This window comes from Leptonychotes weddellii, chromosome 5, assembly GCF_054177405.1.
Source record: "Leptonychotes weddellii isolate Sample4059 chromosome 5, ASM5417740v2, whole genome shotgun sequence".
NCBI classification, from domain to species: domain Eukaryota; kingdom Metazoa; phylum Chordata; class Mammalia; order Carnivora; family Phocidae; genus Leptonychotes; species Leptonychotes weddellii.
Window position 1 is genome coordinate 5,866,692 of NC_138373.1, and position 25,486 is coordinate 5,892,177.

Sequence of the window (25,486 nt, forward strand, 5' to 3'; positions counted from 1 at the left end):
AAGCTTGGAGAGTGTGTCTCGGCCCAGGAGAGGGATGGGGCAATCAGGCAGATAAAGGAATTCATGTTGGACCCTGGGGCCCCCTGAATTGACACTGGCGAGCCTGGCAAAAGGGCTGTTATATCGCCCGCATCCCGGTGGCCCCAAGGATGGTCGCAATCCTTTTGCTGAAAGGGGCCACTGGGGAGGTGACAACAGAGTGCTCGGCCCCAGTATCAACCATAAAAGTCACTGGTTGGCCCCCCACCTTCATTCTGACCTTGGGCTCCTGGGGGCCAAGGAGGAAAGAGCCCAGTCCCCCTCAGTCTGAGTCCATTACCACAAGGCCTATGAGGTCCTCCTCTCGGGGGTTCTTCCTTGTAGCGACTGGACTTTTGAGCCTTTCCCCAGTTGGGACATTCATTTTCCAATGCCCTTTCTCTTTACAGTAGGCACATTGATCCCTTGCCAAGGGGGTTCTGGGCTTCCCCCCTTTCGGTGGTTGGGGTCTCCCCATCTTTGTGTTGTCCTTTTCTTTCAGGGTGGCAGCGAGGAGGCTCTTTCTTTTTCACCTTTTTGTCAGCTTCCCATTCGGCTGTGACTTCCCTGTTCATATAGACCTTATTGGCAATCTCTCTTAGTTGGGTGATGTTCATCCCGGCAAAACCCTCTAGTTTCTGAAGTTTTTTTCTGATGTCTGGGGCAGCCTGAGCCATGAAGGTGTTTACCATCTGTTGGCTTTCCTGTGCCTCAGGGTGAAATGGAGTGTATATCCTGTAGGCTTCATATAGTCTTTCGTAGTAGTCCCCGGAGGACTCCCTTGGTTGTTGAGTGACGGAGGATACCTTAATCATGTTCATGGGTTTCTTAGCTTCTGCCCGGATTCCCCAGAGGAGGGCCTCCTGGTACTGACAGATGTGGGCCTGTCCCTCGGTTGTGGTGAAACCCCATGCTGGGCACTCTTTGGGTGTGGCTGTATTAGCCCAGGAAGCAGGGTCAATGACTCCCGCTGGTGCGTGCTCTTCCAGGTACAGCCGTGCACCTTTCATTATTCTCTTCTTTTCCTCTGTGTTAAACAGGGTGTGGAGTAACTGTTGGCAGTCTTCCCAGGTTGGCCAATGAGGCTGGAAGAGGGATTCTATGAGGTCTACCATGGCCTGTGGTTTCTCAGAGTAGGATGGGGTGTTATGTTTCCAGTTGAGGAGGTCGGTGGTGGAGAAGCACTGATAATACATCATGGAACGGCCTGGTTGGACCGTCCCATCTTCATCATGCCTCTCGGGTTCCTGCATCTCTCGTACAGGCATTTGGAGGGCGCTTGCGCCGGGCAGCCTGGCTGCTGGTCCTGGAGAAAGTGGATCCTTTGGGCCTGGGGGCGCCGGTGAAACCGATGGCAGCAGAGTGTCTGGACCTGAAGGGCCAGGTATAGATGGTCTTGGGGGTATGTACGGTGGGGGCAGGTTCGGTTTGTCCTCAGGATCTCTGGCTAGGATTTGTGGAGAGTGGGGCTTTTGCTGATTTTCTTTAGGTCGCTTGGATGAGGTGATTAAGACCCTGGCCTGTCCCTGCCTATTGCAAGTGAATCACACCCAGGGGGGAAGGGTCTGAGCAATTCCTAGCCAGGAGTCAATGTACGGAAACTGGTCAGGGTGTCCTGGTTCTCCTGTTATGACTCAGAATACTCGATGAATCATTGGGACATCCAATGTCCCTTCTGAAGGCTACCTGACATCAAAGGTAGGCCGTTCCAATTCACATAGGGTTCTCAATTTGCTGAGGTTCATCCTGACTCCATAGTCTCCCGAAAACCCCTTTCCCTGAACTTTGGGGCCAGTAAGCGGTGTGGAGTCTCCAGATGATGTTGAGAGATTTGGTCAAGACCTGCACAATGTCTGCCACAAATGCAGGTCCATTGTCACTATGGATTGTTAATGGCGGGCCGAACCGGGGGGACGATCTCCTGCAAGACAACTTTAGCTACTTCCCGGCTTTGCTCCGTCCTGGTCGGGAAGGCTTTGACCCACCCAGAGTATGCGCATACTATTACTAGGAGGTATTTGAACCCCCTGCTCGGCTGCACGTCTGTGAAGTCTACCTCTAGATCTTCGAAGGGGGTTGCTCCCATCCTCTGGACACCTGGCGGGGGCCGTGGTGCAGACTGAGCATTATTTTTAGCACATGTCATGCATCGTTCACTCATTGCTCAGCACAGTGTTGGCAGCTGACTGAGGTAGTGGTGCTTCTTGAGAAGGGTCTCTGATGCAGTTTTCCCCGATGAGTGAGTCGGTGGTGTTCCTTGGCTAGATGCCCTCCAGTTGCTGTTGGAACAAAGATGCGCCCGTCTGGCATCATCCACCATCCCTTTTCAGTCAGAGTGGCTCCCTCAGCCATGGCCCATTCCTTTTCCTTTATAGTGTAACTGGGTGGAGGGACTTCTTCCGAGGGTGCCAGGGCCATGGTGAGGGAAGGGGCTCTGTCCATGTCCTCACTGGCTGCGGTCTTGGCTGCGTCATCTGCCAGATGATTTCCCCGCACTATGGGGTCGTCTCCTTTCTGGTGTCCCTTACAGTGCAGGATTGCTACTTCCTTTGGAAGCCAGATGGCTTCAAGGAGTCTCAGTATCTCCTCCTTGTTCTTTTTTTTTTTTTTTTAAAGATTTTATTTATTTATTTATTTGACAGAGAGAGACACAGCAAGAGAGGGAACACAAGCAGGGGGAGTGGGAGGAGAAGCAGGCTTCCCGCTGAGCAGGGAGCCCGATGTGGGGCTCGATCCCAGGACCCTGGGACCATGACCTGAGCCTAAGGCAGACGGTTAACAACTGAGCCACCCAGGCGCCCCTCTCCTCCTTGTTCTTGACAGCTTTTCCTGCTACAGTTAGGAGGCCCCTTTCCTTGTAGATGGCTCCATGTATATGTACAGTAGCGAAGATGTACTGAGAGTCAGTGTAGATGTTGACTCGCTTGCCCTCACCAAGGGTGAGGGCTCGGACTAAGGCATATAATTCAGCCCGTTGAGCTGACCATCCAGCTGGTAATGCCTTAGCTTCTAGGACTTCAGTGGTTGTGGTTACTGCATAACCCGTTTTCCGGGCACTCTCTTGTAGGTAACTGCTGCCATCGCTGAACAGTGTGAGCTCTGGATTCTTTATGGTTTGATCCCACAGATCTGGACGGCTCACGTAGACTTCATCAGTCACCTCGGAGCAGTCATGGTCTGCTTCCCCCTCTTCCGTGGGGAGAGGGGTTGCTGGATTTAATGTCCTTACTGTTTCGAGGGTGACCCGTGGGTTTCCACAGAGGAGCCCTTGGTATTGTGCTAGCCGAGAGCTGGAAAGGAAGCGGTGTCCCTGTGCGTTCATGAGGGACACAACTGCATGAGGGACCTTGACGTTAAGTTCTTGCCCCAGGGTAAGTTTGTCTGTCTCCTTGATGAGTAGGGCTGTGGCTGCCAGCGCCCTGAGGCATGGTGGCCATCCCACTGCCAGGGGGTTGAGCTTCTTTGACAGGTAAGCAACTGGCCGTTGCTAGGGTCCAACAGTCTGGGTGAGTAACTCGAGTGCTATTTTTTCCTTTTCAGTCCAGGCAGGGGGTTCTCAATCTGGTCCCCCTAAGAGATCATAAAGGGGTCTTGCTATTGCCGAGAGCCCAGGGATCCAGATGCGGCAGAATCCTGCAGCCCCCAGGAATTCTCGTAGGCCCCTTTTTGTCTGGGGCTGTGGCAGGGAGATGATGATCCTTTTCCTCTCCGGCCCTAGTTCTCTTTTCCCTTGGGTGAGGAGGAAACCAAGGTATCGGACCTGTTGTTGGCAGATTTGTGCCTTCTTCCATGAGGCTTGGTATCCCAAGTCTGACAGTTTTTTTCTGAGCCACTTAGGTGCCCCCGGGGGTTGCTTTTTAAACACACAGCTTCTGGGATATTCCCCCCATCCCACCCATTTTGATCCAGTGGGTTTGCATGGGCCGGATAGTATTACACCCAGTGCTCATCACAACACGTGCCCTCCGTACCCATCGCCTGGCTACCCCATCCCCCAAATAGTTGCCTTTTTAACAAGGTTCTCCCAGGTGACTCTTATAAAGGAGGTTTGGAAACAGTGTCTAAGCCTTGCTGTTAAGAGTGCGGCCAGTGGACCAGCAGGATCTGTATCGCCTGGGGTATCTTGTTTAAATCGCCAGTGTCAGCCCTACCCTGGACAGACAACCGGAATCTGCCTTTGAACAGTGTAGTAAGCTACAGGCTTTTGATCTGACCTCTTCTATTCTGTTTTCATTTTAGTAGGGTTCCTCCCCCGACTTCCTTGCCCCAGTCCTCTCCAGAAGAGCCGGTGTCCCCTGCCTCTCCCTATCTGAGACCTGTCCCAACCCTGAGGGAATGCTCACCCCAACCTCCCACCACCCAGAGATGAGATGACAAGGAAAGGTGCTCTGTGAAGCTAAAGAACCTAAACAGCTGGAGATCTTGCCTTGTTAGAGAAGGCCGACTTGACTCCCAGGTCCTCCGACCTCTGCAAATTCCAGACCCCCAGGCCTGTCTCATTATCTCAATTTTAGTTGCTCCGCTTTGTCTCCATCAAGTGTTCTGAAGCATTTCACACACAACTGGGCTTAGACAATTTGGCCAGATCTTTGATCATGGTCTCTAGAACCATAGGTTTACTCTGCCCTGACCCCATGGTGATGTCCCTGTGTGCGGTGGCACAGAGACCGACAAAGGTGGGGGGTGCCTCCTGAGATGAGGAGACCAATCAGATGCCCATCTGGCCGTGTCCTGAAGGAGCTTAGGTGAGGCTTAGCCGTAGCGGTCTCAGCGTTGTGACTTACGATCGGAAACCATTCCAATGCCGCCATAGACTGTATGCCGTTCACCATGGAATCACAGAGGGGCCCACTCAGACTCTGCAGGCTTCTGGGGACCTTAAGGGTGCCCGCCCGTGGGGTCACAGAATCAGTCCGCTTGAGCAAGCCACGTCGGACTGCACATTCACTCACACATTCACGCTCCAGAAGTTATTACATTCCCTCCCTGGGAATCCCTACCTGTGAGACCTCTAAGAGGTCTCTGGGAGGTGATCAGGCTCCCCTCCACCCCAATGGGGGTGGGCCTGTCGGGGTCCTGGGCCCCCAGACCTTACCGGAATCCAACGTCGGGACCAGGTCCTCACCTGCCAAGTCTCCTCAAGTCCGGCGAGAACAGCGGAGTGGGGCCACCCGAGGCGACCAGAGCGGGAGACTGCCGAATATCAGGCAGGGCGCGACTTCTCCGTTATGATCCCTCGTTCTGTCACCGCCTCCCCGTTGCCCCCAAACCAGTGGCAACAATGGGCCAGCGCGGTTGCGTTTCCCAGTCAGGGAACCAAATATTACAGAACCTGGACTGGATCACCCGACGGAAGAACCAAGCGGCACCCGGAGATCCTGGAGGACAGGAGGTTTATTTAATGCTGGCGGGCTCAGAGGCAGAGTGAGCTCCAAAAGTCTGAGCCCTGAGCACAAAGGGGGCTATTTATACACTTCTACTTCCGCATACCTGACACTTTCTGGCGCTTGCCCGGAAGAGCCCCGGGGCAGGGGCTGGGACTCTCTCGCTGGCTCGGTGGGCCATCTTAGGACACAGATTTCCCTTATCACTATAGGCACAGAAAAAAATCCTTTGGCTGATTGTTCATTTTTTCCCCTCGAGACACTAAAGTGATATCACACAATTTGATTACAACAGCCAGACCCTAAAATGGGGAATGCCTGCAGTTTCTGGCATTTCCCTTGGGAGCACAAGCAAGGAAACCACCGCAAAACATACTTGCTTTTTTTGTGAAAGTAGAGTAGGAAAGGGGTGCCTGGGTGGCTCGGTTGGTTGAGCGTCTGCCTTTGGTTCAGGTCATGATCTCAGGGTCCTGGGATCAAGCCCCATGTCAGGCTCCCTGCTCAGCGGGATGTCTGCTTCTCCCTCAGCCTGCCACTCCCCCATGCGCCCCCACTCGTGCTCTCTCGGTCAAATAAATAAAATATATTAAAAAAGAGTAGGAAAGATTATATGCTGACAGATTTCTTAATTTTGTGAACATTAAGGTGATGGTCACCCAGCTTCCATTCATGCTTTTGTGTCTACTCCCAAATCCTGAATTGCACTGTGATCCTAGACAATGGTTCATTTGGTCATAGGTTTTCCATGTGAGGATGGAAATTTTGGAATAGGTGGTAAGTATGCAAGGTCACATCTGGGGCAGAATTGCTGGGGGTAACGCTTGGTGCAGGGAACCTGTCATAGAAGTGCATTCATTTTTCTGGATCTTAAAGATTGGGGGAATCAGATAAACACAATGAGCCCTCTCTCCATGCATTGCCAGGCTCATGATCTGCAACCACCTGAGGGCATTCACTGGATTCTGACACCACCCATGGTCCGTGGGTAAGCAGCTCTGCCCTATATCCTGTGCTGGTGCCCACCCTGACCAGTCAGCCCCTCCCACTGGGGGCATCATTTCTGGCAAAGCACCCCAGCCTTAGAGGAGCAGTACAGAGATTGACTCACTTCAGGACAGCAGCTTTTATTTTCAAGAATTGAGACCCACTAGGGGCACCTGGCTGGCTCAGTTGATGGAGCATGAGAACCTCTTCAGGACTGTTCGAGCCCCATGTTGGGTGCAGAGATTACTCAAAAATAAAATTTAAAAAAGTAGAATTGAGACATTAAGAAATGCCTCTTTGGGCAGAAGAAATGTGTCATTGTCATGTTCTCCAGACCCTGCAACCCACCTCCCAGTGAAGTCTCATCAGGTGACTATTTTCTAGAAAGTTGCAAACAGTTCAAGACTGGTCTTTGCAGGTTTTCACTCAAAATCATTGACTTGTTGGGGCGTCTGGGTGGTTCAGTCAGTTAAATGTCTGACTCTTAATTTCGGCTCAAGTCATGATGTCAGGGTTGTGAGATCGAGTCCCACGACATGGATCCCTGGGTCCCACGGAGTCTGCTTGTCCCTCTCCCTCTGCTCCCCTCCCCTGACCCCACACTCTCTCTGTCATAAATAAACAAAATCTTAAAAAGAAAATCATTGTCTTGTCTCCCGGTTGGAAGTGAAGTCCTCTTGGCTCTCTGCTGTCATTGCCCTTAACCCAAGAGAGACTTTTTTTTGTTGTCCCAGCAATACAACCTGCCTGAAGGTGGCTTCTCTGGGCTTCCCTAACCTGGGAGCTTCCTTCAGCTTCTCCACGTAAGTGAGGAGTAGGGTAGAGGCAGCCAGATGGAAGGGGCGCCCTGGGCTTCCTGGGTCTAATCAGAGAAATATGGTGTGACAGCTGGTGTCATTATGAAAGCTATGCTGCATGAAGAGGCCCATCAGAATGCCTGGAACACTGTAGGCACTTAATACATGAAAGCTACTGGATGGGAATGCACACATGCACAGAATCATTTATACACACAGACACACACAACACTTTCTCTCTGGAGCCCAAGGGATAACCCTGTGGCAGGAACCCAGCATGGAGTTTGTTCCAGGAGCCATTTCTGTCCAAAAGCTGGTGAGATGGAGCAAGTCAGAGGAATATCCCCAGGAGGCCACTGTGCAAATGACCTCCTTTCTCAGGCATCCTGTCCCTTGACCACAATGCGTTCTTTGGAGCTAGACACGGGGGGAAGGAGTGTGTAGGATCCCATCTGGAGCCTGCACAAGGGATGACTCTGGGGGCTCCAAGAGTCTACACTGGGGAGAACAGAGGGTGGAGGGGAAGTTGGTTCACTTCAACCATTACATCTAATTCACTGGGACCATTCCTGCTCCCACACAGTGTCGGGCCCACAGTGAGTCCCAGACAATGGAGTTAATCCTGTCACTGACACTTGGGGAAAATGAAGGGCTGTGCCATGTTCATCCTGAGAGTCAGAAATTTGTTCAGGTTCCTGTCTCACACCTGCTCACAGCCTAAGCCCAAGCCAACCGTGAAAGGGGAAAATCAGTCCCCTTTCTCCACCCCTGGAGCTTGGGTGCTACTCTCTGTGATATAAAATGGATACAGGGAACTTGAGAAGATGGCATAAGGAAGTCCCAATAGGCCTGGCTCCCTCTGAGCCATAGCCACGAGGAGGACACAGCAGGGCCATGGATCCTGATGGCGGCTGCTTTCCTGAATATGCTGGGGCTTGTGTGGCCAAGGGCAAGTTTCCCCCTCTGGTCTTAGATTCCCAATACATAATTCTGATTCTGACACCAATTCCAACTTGTAGGTTTCCCTCCACACCACCAAGCATTTCTCTGACATCAGCTGGGTGTCCTACAATTCAACTCAATTCTTTTTTTTTTTTAAGATTTTATTTATTTATTTGACAGAGAGAGTTAGCGAGAGCAGGAACACAAGCAGGGGCATGGGAGAGGGAGAAGCAGGCTTCCCTCAGAGCAGGGAGCCCGATGCGGGGCTCGATCCCAGGACCCTGGGATCATGACCGGAGCTGAAGGCAGACGCTTAACGGCTGAGCCACCCAGGCATCCCCAATTCAACTCAATTCTAACATATCTACCTGAAGATAGCGTCAGATCCCACAGGCTAAGGGCTCAGTCCTACAAGTCTGCCCCTACCCCCACTTGAGACAAATAGCTTCTGACTCACCAGCTATAGATAGGAGGTTCCAATGCCGCTCCCTGCTTGGGTTCAATTCATTTGCAAGAGTGGCTCACAGAATTCAGAGAAACATTTTACTTACTAGCTCACTGGTTTATTATGAAAGGGCATTACTCAGGAACAGCCAGATGGAAGAGATGCACAGGACAAGGTATGGGGAAGAGGTGAGGAGCTTCCATGCTGTCTCTGAGCATGTCACTGTCCTTGCACCTTCATGTGTCCACCAACCTAGAAGTTTCCTGAACCCCATCCTTTTGGGTTTTGATGGAGGCTTCATTACATGGGCATTCTTTTTTTTTAATATATTTTTTAAAGATTTTACTTATTTGACAGAGAGAGACATAGCGAGAGAGGGAACACAAGCAGGGGGAGTGGGAGAGGGAGAAGCAGGCTTCCCGCTGAGCAGGGAGCCCGATGCGGGGCTTGATCCCAGGACCCTGGGATCACAACCCGAGCCGAAGACAGACGCTTAACGATTGGGCATTGGTGATCACTAAGCTCAATTCATATGAAGTTCATGAGGCAAAACTCATTCACATTGAAAAAAATGAGAACAGCTTTTTTTGGGGGGGCGGGTGAAGGTGGGGATAGACAAGGAAGGGACATAAGAGAATTTTGTGGGACAAAGGCTAATGTTCTATAACTTCATAGAGGTTTGTGTTACATAGATGTCAAAACTCATCACTTAGGATGTGCATTTCATTGTAAGCAGATTTTAACGAAAATGAATACTGCAAAAATATTGAACTCGAGTTAATAGGCATTCTGGATTATTTAAGGAAAAACTTGGTGTCTGCAATTTTCTATGAAATGGATACAAATAATGTTATGGGTTGATGGGTGGGGGTATGTGATAAAGCAAGTACATTTAAATGTTAATGACAGAATTAATGTTGTGGGGATACAGGTGTTATCTGGAAAATTATTTGTCTCCCATAATGTTTCCAAATTTTCATAAATAAATGCTGGGGGAAAAAAACAAGTCCTTCCTACTTTGATGTTGTGTGGAGGTCCCCAAGCAAAGAGATATGAGGTTTCAGAGTAGCTGGATCTGTTGGGATGCCAAGTCAATGGGGAATAAGCTTATTCAAGGCAAGAACACAATAATGGGTCATTACAGATTCCTTTAGGAAACCTATCCTAGTTTCACTTCTGATACCAGAGGGGTGGAGGGAGGCCTTACACAGCTCAGGGGGGAGCCAAGGAGCACAGGGAGCATGGATAGGACCCCCTGAAGGACACACTGCTTCCTCAGTGTGCCTGGTGGGGTAAGTGTGACTATCACAGGTGGGATGACCTTTGCGCTAGCAACTCCTCTATGAAGAAATCATTAGTGTGCACTCGCATGTTCATTCATCAGCTCTGATGGAGAAGAAAAGACGCTGCATGAGCCTGAGTATGTAGCATTCCCTTTCTTTTTATTTCTCCTCCTCTTGCAGACCTAGAACCTCTAACCATGGTGCTCATTAGGGCTCTGATTTTTTTTTGTTGTTGTTCTAAGATTCTACCTACATTTTCCTCTCTGGTTTGTGCCACATGCAGTGAGGACTTGTCATGATTCAGCCTCCTCAAGGTCCATCCAGCCTCTTGCCCACCTGACCCCTCTATTCTCCTCTGGATTGGGAAGGGGTCTGCGTCGTTTCCCAAAAAAACGTGCTACGAGAAATACCTGGCATCTGTTCTTTCTGAGGCTCTTTCTCACTCTGGTGTTCTGCAAACAGATTTTACTGCTGACAGCACTTTCATAACCTCCCTTCAATTTCCCTCTCCAGCCAAGTTTTCTGAGATTTCACATAATACTGGAGTCATTGGCTCATATTGTCCTTCATTCTGGTGATGCCCTTCCTGTTGTCACTACTCCACCAGCTGGTATTTCCTTCCAAAGCCAATGGGGCTCAGCGTGGTGTTTCCCAGATTTTTCTTTGGCTCCTCAAGGGTAGAGGAAGTAGACAGGGGAGAGAAGTGGGCACCGGGAGTCTATGCCTGAGACTCAGAAGAAGAGCAGCGGGCCAGAGTGGTCACCTCTGTAGAGTCAGCTTTAAAGGGCTCCAGAAAAGAGGGACCAGCAGGATAGAAGCTGGAGAGCCTCCCCTGGGCAGCAAGAATGTGTCCAGTACAGGCTCTGGTGACCTGGGCTTTTATCCCCACCCCACGTCATCGTCCATCCTCCCCCAACGCCCCAGTCATCAGCTGAGGCTCGGGGCGGGTCACAATGGGACTTGGTGTTAGTCCCCATCCCCACCTGACTCCCACAGAGAAGTCATCCTTGGCCGGAATATCGAGGCTAGACAGCCGATTCGCACTCCAGGACTCTCTCGATCTCCATCCGAGTTCTCCCCCCTTCTCCCTCTTTCCAGTCCTAACCCCCGCGCTCCTTATCCGCCTTCCCCGCCCAGAAGGCGATGGGGGGCAGCACTGTGCCAGGGGGAAACTGGAGGGGCCTCGGGATCCTGCCTCCGCCTGCCGGTGCACTGGCCTTCACCTTTCTTGCTCCTTGGCGGCCCCTCCTAATGCACCCTTCAAGATTCCAAGACCAGGGGCGCCTGGCCAGCTCAGAGGAGCATGAGACCCTTGATCTCGGGGATCGTGAGTTCCAGCCCCACTTCGGTGTAGAGATTACAAACACACAAACAGATAAATAAAAAAGATTTCAAGACCAGCCAGGTGCAGAGGCAACTGTTGGCCTTGTGCGCTTGCTCTCTTCGCAGCAGAACCTACTTGCCATCCTTAACAGGGGTGATTTGGGCCAACGGTGACAGTCTGCTCCCCTCTCCGCCCTGCATCGGGGGAAAGGGAGATAGGTAAGCGGCTGCGCCTTGGGAGGGGCTGCTCCACCTCCTAGACTTCTGGGCGCCAGCGTCTGGGTTGAGAAGGGGAGTTGATGCGCAAAGTGGGAAGAGAGCTCCCCGACGACAGTCATCCGGATGTGGCGAACACCCAAGCTCAAGGCTGTAACAGTCTCCCCCAGGCTGAGGGGGGCACCTAAGTTCTCCTCCACCCTTCCCTCCTTTGCGCGCCCCCCCCCCCATCCCAGCCTCCCGGGAGCAGATCCCTGCAGTCCTCAGGTGGGAGCGCGCCCCCAGCCAGGTGCTGGCCCCACCCGCAGCCGCTTCCCGCTCAGCGCTCGGCTCCCCCCAGGCTCCCTCCACCCCTGGCAACCCGAGCCGGCACACTTAGGGGCGCGAGGAGGAACGCTGGGTTGAGTCCTCCAGGCGAATTGCCTGGATCCCTTCCTCTTCTGCATCGAAATGGTTTCACGCGTCCTTGAACTCTCTTCAAAGTTCATTACAATTTTTCCTTAGGGCGCTTGTTGACCATGGACGGTGTCTGGGGGTATAACTGAGCCTTAGACGGAGCTTACCTCTAGTTTTAGGCTGCTGGTCCCAAGCAATCGGAGTCGAGGGAGACCCTGCCCTTGCACCTAGGTCTATAACTCCCAGCCTCCGGGGATGGGCCTTCCTTGGTGGGATCTGAGCCCCCACCAGTGGCGCAGGGACCGGACAGAGCTTCCCGACCCAACGCAGGGCGCGGCGTGGCTTCCTCCCACCTCTCCCGCTAAATTTGCCAGGGGAGTCCTCGTCTCTTGCACGGAGCTGATTGGTTTGAACTCAACGGGTGCCGCGTCAGGTCCGAGCGTCTGATCCGAGGTCGCAGCTTGGACGGGAGAGCCTAGGGGCGAGCAGCGCTCGTCTTCTGGGGAGGCTCTGTAGCTGCTGCCTCGCGTGAATGGGAACGCAAGGGCTGGAGAGCGCTGCCCACGGGGCTCACCAGCGGAAGGAAAGGAGCGGCCGGTGGCCCCTGCGTCCCCTCCTCCTCTTCCCTTCCTCCATGCCCGCCCCCTAGCACGCGTGGGGGACGCAGGCGTCGCCCGAGCCCAGCGTGCACCCCTCCTAGAAGGCCCCAGAGAGAGGCCGGAGGGGAGCGCCGTGATGACCACTCCCTCGGTGGAGGGGTTAGGGCCAGAAGCTAGGATTTTATACATACAAACGCCAAGGTTTCAGTTAATGAACGGGGTGTGTATGGGCGGGCGGGGGGGGGGGTGCAGCTTATTCCCGAGATACTTGTACTCCCCACGACAGGACCAGCTGCAAGTGCGTTCCCGTGCAGACATTATTAATACATTTTCAGAACCGAGCGACCGTGAAGGAAAACTAGCCATGAGGTAAGAACTGCATTTTTATCTCAAAGCTCTGTGCTTTTCAACGTGGGAAGTCTCAGGATTGTTCCTGACAGTTACACTTCATAGCTTATCACAGATCATCGGCGGAGTTGGCACTGAGCAGCTGTGTGGGGAATTGATGAAAATGTGTATCTATAAAAGGGTGGACCATCTTTCCACGATATATACATATATCAAATCATTATATTGTATATCTTAAACTAATTCAATGTTATAGGTCAATCAGAAGTAATACATGGGCAGGAAAAAAAGAGCGAATCACCTGTTCTGTGCACTCTTTGTACAAACACCTCTGCCCTAAGACAAGGCGTCCTCTTAGAGATAATCCCCATCGACGTAAGGGAGGGGTCTGAAGCTTTCACCTCCAAGAGTAACCCAGGATAACGGAACCCATCCAAGTTGTGGGGGGACCTTGTTCACTCAAGACCCTGCCTAGGGGCACCTGGGTGGTTTAGTTGCCAAGCATCTGCCTTCGGCTCAGGTCATGATCCCAGTGTCCTGGGATCGAGCCCCACATCGGGCTCCCTGCTCAGTGGGGAGCCTGCTTCTCCCTCTCCTCCCCGCTCCTGCTCTCTCTCGCTGTCTTTGTCTCTCTTTCAAATAAATAAGTAAAATCTTAAAAAAAAAAAAAAAACTTAAAAAGAAAAAAAAGACCCTGCCTAACTGGGCAATAAAGGAAAAACTGGGAAGGTTCTTCCCGGGGCTGTCGCTTCGTAGATGAATCGATTTGGGCAATTTGCCTCTGTCTCTCTGTTTCCTCTCCAGAAAAGTGGGATTCGTAATAACAATGTCTACCACAGAGAGGATGTAAGAAGATTAATAACATAACATACTTAGAATGGGCAAGAGGCTCGTAGCAAGCATTCCACTTAAATGTTATGTATTACAATTATCTTCTTTGTTATTGAAATATATTTGACATATAGTATTATATCAGTTTTAGGTGTACAACAAAATGATTTGATATACAATATGTCACAAAATGATCGCCACAATAAATCTAGTTAACATCCATCACCACACACACACAATTTTTTTCTTGTGATGAGAACTTTTAGGATCTGCTCTCTCAGCATCTTTCACAAATACAATACAGTATTAGTAACAATAGTCACCACGCTGTACATCACATTATCTTCTTTAATTCTTAAAACACCTTTACAGAAGATCTTAGAATCACAGTTTTACAGATAAATGAAGCTCCTCTTTCCGAGAAGCTCTTTCACTCAGTTCATTTGGGGGAACATTTACTACTAAGGTGCCTGTTGCTGTGATCATCAATCTTGTTCAACACTCCTCACCTCTGACTCACCCCTGAGTCCAGTAAAGGCTCAAAGGGGTCTTAGAGAGTCTTGAGGGAAGGAGGAAGGAGCAGTGGATTCTGACCTGCAGGATATGCTGGGAGTAGGCAGATGGGAGAATCTTGGATCCTGGCCAGTGAGAGCAACAGGAATTTAGGGTCTGAAGATTGGGCCTGCAGGCATCAGTGACTGGGTTGGTGTAAGAGACTGCTTGAGGCCTTCTGCTGAGATTAATTGGGGGATGAGAGGTGGAGTTATGAGGGTTTTGGGGTGGTGTCTGATATGGTTGGGGACTGGGGATCAATGCAATCTGTGATGTGAGGTCACATCCAGGATCAGTGATCCAGGTTGAATGGGGTCAGTGTTCTGTGCGACTCTCTGGGGGTCCATCATGGGCGATGTTAAGCAGTGATTAGGCATGTGAGGGGTGAAAGCAGCACCCCCTGTCTTGTTCCTACATTAGGGAGAACAAAGTTCACCTTAATGATCGGAATCTCCTTCAGTTGGGGAGAGGGTCTTACAGTGAGTGGATCATGGAGCTCTACTGAGTTTCAGCTGGTTCCCATTGGCCGTCACTCTTGGCTCTATGGGAAGCATCAGGCAGAAGCCCCTGGAGGAATCACACCTTGCTTTTTAAAGTAAGGATGTATTAAATTCCCAGAAAATTCCTGAAAACTGATCCCAAAGTCTTCAGGATCCATAGACACTGCATATGTAGTTTCTCGTGTAAACTATGAAAAACCTACAGCCACATCACACATGAAAGTGAAAGACTGGATACTTTCTCCATAAAATCAGACACCAGGCAAGATGTCTGATCCTGCCATGTGAGCATCGAGGTCAAATCTAAGTTCTTGGGGGGGTGGGGGCGGGCAGCAAGGGTTGGGTTATGTGTCTGGAGGTCCCTACTTCAACGACCTTATAGGGCAGAGTGTACATTTTAAATCTGAGCGATATCCAAGTTGCTTCATTTCTGTCCTAAAAAGCCTCCTGAAAACTTACCCATAGGTGCAGGCACCAAGCTGCTTGGTGAATGGCAGAGCCCAGCCTCCCCAGGACATGCCCAGGGAAGTACTGTGGTTTTGTTTGAATAAAAATGCAGTTTTTGAGAAACCAATGGTAGCAGTTTTCCATTGTGATTGTTGAGTAAAAGAGAATTTTTTTTAAGATTTTTTTATTTATTTATTTGAGAGAGAGAGAATGAGAGAGAGCAAGCACAAGAGAGGGGGGAGGGTCAGAGGGAGAAGCAGACTCCCTGCCGAGCAGGGAGCCCGATGCGGGACTCGATCCCGGGACTCCAGGATCATGACCTGAGCCGAAGGCAGTCGCTTAACCAACTGAGCCACCCAGGCGCCCAAAGAGAATTTTTTGTTTTAACATATTTACCCTTTTCCCTCTTCTTTTAATGTAAGACTATGGGGGAATGAAAGGAAGAGTAATGCATCTCTGCAACTGATAACCCTGAATTGTCTGAGGCCACAAAGAGCTGTCAAGGTGAGCTGTCAAGGTCGTTGGCAGCTTCACGCCCACCAGTTGATCCCTTCCTAGGAGGGCATTCGGTGTTTGGGGTCTCCCTGGGAGAAACAGACATCCATACACTCAGGTTGGAGCTTTGGGAGAATCCTTCATTTTAGATATAGAAATGATCTCCAGGTCTGTGTCTTGGAGGTGCTCACTTTACTGTTCTGTTACTTTAATTTTTTTAAACGATTTTATTTTTAAGTACTCTCTGCACCCAAAGTGGGGTTCGAACTTAACAATCTTGAGATCAAGAGTCGCACGCTCTACCCACTGAGCCAGCCAGGCGGCCCTACTGTTCTGTTACTTTAAAATCAACTCCCATTTAAAGGACATAGATCTATAGATATTTACATCCCATAACTCTATATCCGCAATTTAAAACTAGTATCACTTGCTGTATTTGAAAAATAAAATACATTATTGAAACAATAAAAAGGTTCTTTCTTCTTGATGCAACTGTTAGTGGCTCAGTTCAAGCTCTGAGAAATGCCGGCAGAGTGAAGGGTGGTTCTTCTGTCCCTGCAGCAAATTCACTGCAGCATCTTCAGCGGAAGCTTTACTGTGGGTGCTCTTTCATGAATGGCACGAGAAAGGCAGTATTGAACCTCAAATCTTCAATCTAAAGCATCCCCAACAGTGCTAGTCTTGACTGGGTATGCCTGGGATTCAGGAATGAGGAAATTATCTGTTCGTTGTTCCCAACTCAAAATCATCATTGTGTTCCGCATGTCCTAAAAGTCAGAAGTGGAAGGTTTCCCGTTACACCAGCAAGGATGTGGCGAGATCAGTCTTGGTATTTCACCCAGGAAGCCTGTATGTATGATGCCCAAGTTGGGGACACTTGGCTGTCACATGGCTCCTACATCCAGAATCTCCCTGATGCCAGGTCCTCTCCATTCATTAAGCGCCATCAGTGAACAGAGCGCTGCTACCGAAATCCTATTATCCATGGTCTGCTCCACATCCCAACCACAAAGCATTACTCTCCCCTCCCCGACCCATTGTTCTTTTAACGAAAGATCACATCAGGTGGCAAGATGTACAGAGCCTGGTGTCTGCAGGTGCTCAACACTACTTACTGTAGTTTTGTTTTTGTTTGCTTTCGTATCTGATGAGGTTTCTACAATGAATGTGCTATTTTTTTTAAAGCAAAAAGTAAAAAAGAAACTAAGTGCTGCTTTTGGGAAGTGGAAATAGTCTTCCCCCGTAGGCGTGAATGGGGTGCAAATCCTCACGTTGCTCCGCGTGCTGAAGGGCTTGGACCGAAGAGAACCCGGATCCCAGACGCCCCCACTCCTGCCTTCCCTGGGAGCTGCGACTGACATTTTCCAGACGCTTCCCAGACCTCGCTCCTTAAAAGCCCTGGGGAGGTGGGTTTCCCGAATCCCGAGCGCGAGTACCCTCGGAGCCCTGAGCTCCTCGCTTGCTTGCTTCATTCATATTTATATTTTGCTTTGAATAGCCCCGTTTTAGAAGGGACAAAGAGCTCAGAGTCAATTCCAAGTCAAAATATGGGCGGTGTAAAAAAAAAAAAAATACTAAACGCTGCACCTGACACCTGCTGCAACGGACGCCGTTCTAAACAACAAAAAACGGGACAGCCTCCAGGACCTCGTGGCGCAACGGTAGCGCGTCTGACTCCAGATCAGAAGGTTGCGTGTTCGAATCACGTCGGGGTCACGGCTGTGGCTTTTTCTCTTTAGTCGCCCGAATCAAACGAAACAACCTAAGCGTCTGTCTGCTACCTCCCAGCCTTGGGCTTTCTCTTACCTTTTCTTTAGTCCAAAGGGACTTCTTGTGAACAACTCAGCAACGGACAGGCACATAAGCTGAAGGGTGTGGATGACCTGGAAGGGGGAAAAAAAACCCCAGGAGCCGACATGGAGGTCGTTCTGTTCCTATCCTTAGCAGGATTATGCTTCCGAGAGGACATTAAAAGAGGACACGAGGAGACTTTGCTAATGAAGTCACTCTGGTGTGAAAAGTAGCTTGTTTTTTTTTAATTGGGTCGCTAGCCGGGCATGGCACAATGCCCCTGGTCGATATTTGTGTGACCTTGATGAAGACGTCGGTTTCCCAATAATCCCCAATCCCCACCCCCGGAATTTTCATGGTTTGAGCTTCCTGTCAGAAGCCCCTGAACAGGGGCGCCTGGGTGGCGCAGTCGGTTTCAGCTCAGGTCATGATCTCAGGGTTCTGGGATCGAGTCCCACGTGCGGCTCCAAGCTCAGTGTGGGGTCATTCTCTCCCTGCCCCTCCTGCTCCTACTGTCTCTCTCTCTAAAATAAATAAAATCTTAAAAAAAAAAAAAAAAAGGCCCCTGAACATTGTGGTTAAAGAGAAAATACTGTGAGCTTGATTCAAAATTTATTATGCCGAGGATGCAGTTCTTGAACTTTCTGAAAGCAGAAATTACCCTAAAATTTACCACCTTTTAATTTAGGTGTGTTTTTTTGTTTTGTTTTTGTTTGTTTGTTTTTAAGTATTCTCCCTCCCCAACATGGGGCTTGAACTCACGACCCTGAGATCAAGAGTCGCATGTGCAGGGACTGAGCCAGCCACGTGTTCCAATTTAGGATTCATTTAAATGCATCCCTCCAGGGGCGCCTGGGTGGCTCAGATGGTTAAGAGTCTGCCTTCGGCTCAGGTCATGATCCCAGGGTCCTGGGATGGAGTCCCACATCCCCTGCAGGGAGCCTGCTTCTCCCTCACCCTCCTACTGTTCCCCCAGCTTGTGCTCTCTTGCTCTCTCTGTCAAATAAATAAATAAAATCTTAAAAAAAAAAAAAAGAAAGAAAGAAAGAAAGAAAAAAAATAAATGCATCCCTCTAATAGGGATTTGAAACAATGGAGTTTCAGACACAAACCACTTGCCCTGACCTGAGATGGAGGAGAAACACAGGAGAGCAGAAATGGAGATCGTGATGGACTTACCAGGATTAAGTTTTCATTGCACCAGCCTCACTCTCCCTTCAGTTTAAAAGTCTGTCCTTTGCTGAGCTTAAAAAAACAAACAAACAAAACAAGCATCTTTTACAGATGTATTTTTCTTTTTTAAAAGAGCAATCTCTACACCCAACGTGGGGCTCGATCTCAGGATCCAGAGATCAAGAGTCCCGAGCCCTATCCACCCAGCCAGCCAGGCGCCCCTGCAGGCGTGCTTTTTAAAGATCTGAATGATTGATGAAATCTTGGAATCGACAGCATAGCACTTGCTTTGAAGCCAAAGTGATGTGAACGTGCAACCTTCTGCACCAGTCAGATGTGTTACTGTGGGGACATGGTCACAAGCACCAGATCCCTTTTGTGTAATTAACATAGGGTCATTTCCTCACTTCTCAGTTGCACAGTTCAATGTTTGCGATCCAGGCATCCAGACGGTTTGGAATTCTCTGGGTTTGGGAATTCTCTGGGCTTCTGGTCCTTTGATTAGGAGATGTACCAAGTAAGGTGAAAAGTCAGTAAACAGGAGGGGAGGGTGCCTCAGGGAATACTTGCCTTCACCATTCAGAAACATCCTTCTCCCCCCCCCCGCACCCCAGGAAGTTTTGAGGCACCAGCCCTTCCCCACAGTGATGCTGGTCCCGCCTCTTCTGCAGGACTTCAGGTTCCAGCAGCTACAAGAACAAATTTTACTCAGAAGAAATGTGAGGTGGGTGGGGGAGAGTTCCTTTGATACAGGAGTGTCCTCAGAACTGGCCAGCGCCAGGGGAAACTCTACCCACCCAGGGAATGCTGGGGGGGAGCAGACAGAAGGAAACGCTGGTGAAGGTCAGTCTTCCTCCCAGGAGCGTGTTTGGGAACCTCCCGGGATCTTAGCAGGAGCCGGGGTCCTACCTGGAGGATACAAACGTGGCCTGGGGACCCGACCTGTCGTGTCTCTCCCTCCCTATGTTCACATTCTTGGAAGGGACCTGAGGACTGACTCCCCAAGTCATCCTCCCAGAGACCGACTGGGCAAGCTTGACCACCTCTCCTTTCCCTAAGTTCATGTGCCTGGCCCTCACCTGCCCCCCTTGCGTGCTGCTGTGGAAGTCCGGATTCTGGACAGGTTGCTTCACTTCTGAAGGTTTTCTCTTCACAGTGACTCTGACACCACTTATCCGAACATTTGCACAATTATAATAACGTAACACACACACACGATGTTCCAGGATATGCAAGCACTGTCCTAGGGGCTTGGGACAGGCCAGAGAACAAAACAGACCGGCCTTTCAGGGAGGTACCAGCTTCTTCGAATATCTGAAGAGATTTGGACAGGTGACAGGCACAACACAAAGGGACACAGCGATGAGGAGGTCACATGGTGGGGATCGGGAGTCTCTTCCTTCCAGCCCTTAACACAAGAGAGTCCTTGAATTACACTTATGAGCATGACGTTGTGGTTTGTTTGCTCTATTTTTAAAAAAAGGACAATTGCTACTTTTTTCTCTTAAAGAGTAAAATATATTATTTATTGATTTTTTAAGTAGGCTCCACGCCCAATGCTGGGCTTGAACTCGTGACTCTGAGATCAGGAGTCCCATGCTCTACTGACTAAGCCAGCCAGGTGCCCCTAAAATATGTTTTGTAAAAGAAAATTTGCCAAATACAGGGAATTTTGATGAGAAAACAAAATTGCCCATAATCAAACATCTCAGGGAAAATCAAGGCTGTTGTGATGATTTGCAACTTTCCCTGGTATTTTTCTATGTCTGTCTATCCTTAAACGTCTTGCTTTTGTAAAATTCTTTTTGTAAAAGAATTTCCTCAGTAATACTATACTGGCAGGTATTACCTATAAACTTAATTTTTTTTTAATTTAATTTATTTATTTTACGTAAGCTCTATCCACAAGGTGGGGCTTGAACTAACAACCCTGACATGAAGGGTCATGAGCTCTACCCGCTGAGCCAGCCAGGCGCCCTTAATGTGTATTTTAAAAACAGCTTTATGGAAGGAAAGAAGGAGAGGAGGAAGGAACTTCAAGCAAGAAAGAAAAAGTTTGCAAAACTTGGCTACCCCAGTGAAGAGCCCAATGTATTTCTTTTAAATGTCTGTAGAACTGGTTTAGAGGAAATCTGTGATTCATCAGTCTTACACAATTCACAGCGCTCACCATAGCACATACCCTCCCCAATGTCTATCACCCAGTCACCCCAAACCTCCCACCCCCCACCACTCCAGCAACTCTAAGTTTGTTCCTGGGATTAAGAATTCCTCATATCAGTGAGATCATATTCATTTTCTTTTTTTCTTAAAGATTTATTTATTTATTTTAAGAGAGAGCAGGGTTGGGGAGGGCCAGAGGGAAAGAGAGAATCTCAAGCAGACTCCCCACTGAGCATGGAGCCTGACACAGGGCTTGATCTCATGGCCTTGTGATCATGACCCTGAGATTATGACCTGAGCCGAAATCAAGGGTCAGATGCCCAACCGACTGAGCCACCCAGGTGCCCCTCAGAATGTTCATTTTCAAGCATATATTGTGAGGCGTGCAAAGAAATAAGATGGCCCATTCACAGAAGTTAATAGAAATTCTTGGTAATCTCAAGTATAGAAGTTTTATTTCACTCTATAATTATAGGAATATAAGCATGCCAGAATTTCCAACTTTTTAAATGTAATTCAAGCCAAAATAAGTAAATAAATAAATGTAATTCAAGCCTAGAGAAAAGTTGCAAGAATAGTATATGAATTCTCATATTCTCCCCACCTAGATTTACTGTTTTTTAAACATTCTGTCACATTTTTTATATAGGTATATAAATCCAAACACATGTATACATATTGTTTGTGCTATTATTATCATTTTTCTAGATCATTTGAGAGTAAGTTGCAACATCATGACCCATAACTTCGAAATATTTTCACATGCATCACACTAAATTTTAGCATGTATTATGCTAAAGAACAGAGGCATTCTCTTATATAACCACTGTAAAATTACCAAATCTTGCAAATTTAACATTAATACAATAAGAATATCTAATATATACAACATACTTAGATTTTACAAATTGTCCCAGTAATGTATTTTATACAAAATTTTTTAAATTCATCATCCAATCCAAGATTATGCATAACATTTAATTGTCATGTGTTTTTAATTTCCTTTGACCTGGTACGTTTCTCAGCCTGCCTTTGTGTTCCTGACATTGATCTGTTTTTGTTTTTGTTTTAATATTTTATTTATTTATTTGAGAGAGAGAGAACATGAGCGGGGGAGGAGCAGAGGAAGAGGGACAAGCAGACTCCACGCTGAACATGGAGCCTGATATGGGGCTCGATCCCATGACCTTGAGATCATAACCTGAGCCGAAATCAAGAGTCACACACTTAACTGAATGAGCCACCCACGTGCCCCCTGACATTGATGTTTTTGAAGAACAGAGGCCCATTGATTTTAGAATAATCCTCAGTTGGATTGATCTGATTGTTTCTTCATGATAAGACTTAGGTTATACTTTTTTTTTTTTTTTTTGCAAGAATATACAGACATGATGTGTTCTTCTAAGGAAATTCTAAAGCATTGGCATTTGGAGAAAAAGACGTTAAGGGGTTTGTACAACAGGAGAATAAAATGGAAGCACTTGATCCTCCCAATATAATAACAACTAATAACAGTCAATATTTATTAAATGCTTTTTTAGGGGCGCCTGGGTGGCTCAGTCGTTAAGCATCTGCCTTCGGCTCTGGTCATGATCCCAGGGTCCTGGGATCGAGCCCCGCATCGGGCTCCCTGCTCCGCGGGAGGCCTGCTTCTCCCTCTCCCATTACCCCTGCTTGTATTCCCTCTTTCGCTGTGTCTCTCTCTGTCAAATAAATAAATAAAATCTTTAAAAATAAATAAATAAATGCTTTTTTAAAAAGTAATCTCTAGGGCCAATGTGGGGCTTGAACTCATGACTGGGCCAACGTGAGGCTTGAACTCACGACTCCAAGATAAGAGTCACATGCTATACAGACTGAGCCAGCCAGGCACCCCTAAATGCTTCTTGTTCTATTTAGTCTTCACGATAATCCATAAGGTAGGTACAATTATTATGTCCATTTCACAGATAAAACTGTAACTCAGAAAGGCTAAATCACTCATCCAGGGGCACACACCAATAAGTTTTGGAACTGGAATTTAAACCATGGATCAGACTTAACAACTGAGGGCTTAACCATTATCGCACACCTGTCTCTGAAAGACTAATACCACTTTACTGAGAAGGCAGAAGAGGTATGGTAAAAAAAAAAAAAATGTCACAGAAATCATGACCTTGGTTGGGACCCAACTGGAGGAAGAAAATGATCATCTGGGGAAAGTTTGAATGTATATATATATAAAAAAAGTAAACAGGAGAACTGCTGACAAAAATCACCAACTCAAACCTCACATGGGAGAAGAATGTCAGGCTCAAATTCAGCTCCTAGGGTACAGTATATGAACTTGATTCAACAAAGCTGATCCAAGGGTTTGGAGGTTCAACAAAATTAGAGGTTGTAAAGCAGCAGAGAAAGACTTCTTCATGCTCAAGGCCATACATCATTCCCAACCTGCTCAGGTAGCTAAAAGACTCAACAGTTAATAAGAACAAATATGACGACCTCAGCTCTCATTAAGGGGAGAATTCTGTCACCATGTAAATAGTGCTCAGATAAACAAGATGAGTCAAAGAGAATCCATCAAAGCAAGTATTTTGTATAAAGAGTAGGCCCTGGAAGATCTGTTTATCTTCAAAGATGACTAAATTGAGTTCTTCTTATGCTCGACTAGGAGTTTGGACCAGCCCTCCCATGAAGAACAACTAGAGAAGCTAAATAAAGTAAAACAAACAGATGGAGCTACCCAGGCAATGAAAATTTGCAGAGACCAGATCAAGACGAGGCAAAAGAGGTGAGCTCTACATTTGAGTCCACCCTTCTCACTAAGATAATTGCTGATTACAAAAGCAAACGTGGTAGTTAAGAGGTTGAAAACACTGAAAAGATGCAAGCTCTCTGGGTGGGGGGACAACAATCAGAGTCCAAGGCCCACCTGGAGGAGGAGCCCTGATGAACACCACATGCTTCCACTAGGAGCACTGAGGGGCTGGAGCATAACTGGGTGAATTAGAAATAGACCAGACAGCTCCAGGATGGAAGTCCAGCTTAAACCCTGATTGCCTGTTTCTCATTACCTTATTTTTACCATTTCATTTTAAATTTCTGATTTATTGACTATCACTGGGTATGGTGTCTTCAGTGATATTTTAATTTTTCCACATAGTTCATGTTTTCCCATATATAATTTCACTTATTAACTGCTTTTTTTATCCTTAGTCTTTTTTTTTTTTTTAAGATTTTATTTATTTATTTGACAGAGAGAGAGAGAGCACAAGTAGGCAAAGAGGCAGGCAGAGGGAGAGGGAGAAGCAGGCTCTCCGCTGAGCAGGGAGCCTGATGCGGGCCTCAATCCTAGGACCCTGGGATCATAACCTGAGCCGAAGGCAGCTGCCTAACCAACTGAGCCACCTAGGCGCCCCTTTATCCTTAGTCTTAAGTTTTATTTTAAGGGATCATCTTCATTTTCTTGTAACCAGCTTAGAAGATAGCCACCCATTTGGTCAGATTTATTTATTCTTCAGCAGTTGAAGCATTTAAGATGACAGTTTTTACTCTAAATCCTTAATGATATTATATATACTATACTTGAGAATGTTTTGCTTTCTCGTGGAGAAAAAAAGCCCAAACATAAACCTTTAGATTATCCATCTACTAGTCCTGCAGCACAATCTTAATAAGAAAGTTTTACTGATAACTGGACAATTTATTCATTATGGCAGGGATATAACAAGAGTGGTTGTAAAGTGGCCAGTCTTGTAAGTCAGGAGCTATGATCCTTGATCCACTGCTCAATCCACTTCAATATCTGATTGATATTCTCCTCTAGATCTTCTGATTTACTGCTGGGCAGTTGAGGTACTACTTCTTCCTTGTAGGGTGCTAATGCTTCTTCATAAAGAACTTGAAAAATTTCACACTGAATATTGTCTTTTAGTTTCTTTTCATTATAACCCCTTGTTTCAAGTCTTTTGTACAATACACTGTTATCTGCTTGCAGCACAAAAACTATATAAAACCAGCGTTCAGGGAAGAAATCACAACCATGGTAATCAACAATAACTCCACCTTCGCTCATTTGGTTTTCTAATTCATCAACTACTCTGTCTTCATCTAAAATGGGGCATTCATACTCTTCATCATAGCCATCATATAACTGCCCTTCTTGAGCTATATCACCCACATTAATGTATTTCAGTCCTGATCTTGATGCAAATTCTTTGCCTAGCGTGGTTTTTCCAACCCCTGGTGTACCAGTGAGCAGGATGTTTGGAAGCAACATGGTCCTCACCAAACTGGCTCCGGGTGTCACTAACTGCTTTTTAAAACACAATTTCCAGGGGTTCCTGGGTGGCTCAGTCAATTAAGCGGCTGCCTTCAGCTCAGGTCGTGATCCAGGGTCCTGGGATCGAGCCTCACATTGGGCTCCCTGCTGCGCGGGAAGCCTGCTTCTCCCTCTCCCACTCCCCCTGCTTGTGTTCCCTCTCTTGCTGTGTCTCTCTCTGTCAAATAAATAAATAAAATATAAAAAAAAAAACCAACCCACACAGTTTCCAGAATTTATCTAGCTTATTTCAAGTATTATTTGCTCTTGTTTATTTTTGAATGGATTGTGCTTTCATTATTTTCGTCCTCTTAGATTCCTTAAATTTTTTGTTTTGTTTCCCCAAAGTCTAAAATATTTAGTCAGTTTCTTTATTTTTTCACTTTCTTTTCTAATAATGAAAATATTTAAAGTGATATTACTTTTCCCTGAACATTTCTTTGGTCTTTTCTTCATGAGTGTTGATATGGTAGTCTCATATTTTAAAATTATCAAA

General features: G+C 47.7%; 1 non-coding gene and 1 pseudogene across 1 annotated transcript; one reads left to right on the forward strand and one right to left on the reverse strand.

Moving 5' to 3' along the window:
- The first annotated feature begins 17,204 nt into the window (after window positions 1-17,204).
- On the forward strand, window positions 17,205-17,276 carry TRNAW-CCA (transfer RNA tryptophan (anticodon CCA)). Its single transcript has one exon. It is a non-coding gene; the product is annotated as a tRNA-Trp (tRNA).
- Window positions 17,277-24,095: 6,819 nt separating this feature from the next.
- LOC102725764 (adenylate kinase isoenzyme 6 pseudogene) lies at window positions 24,096-25,005 on the reverse strand (annotated as a pseudogene).
- Window positions 25,006-25,486: the final 481 nt, after the last annotated feature.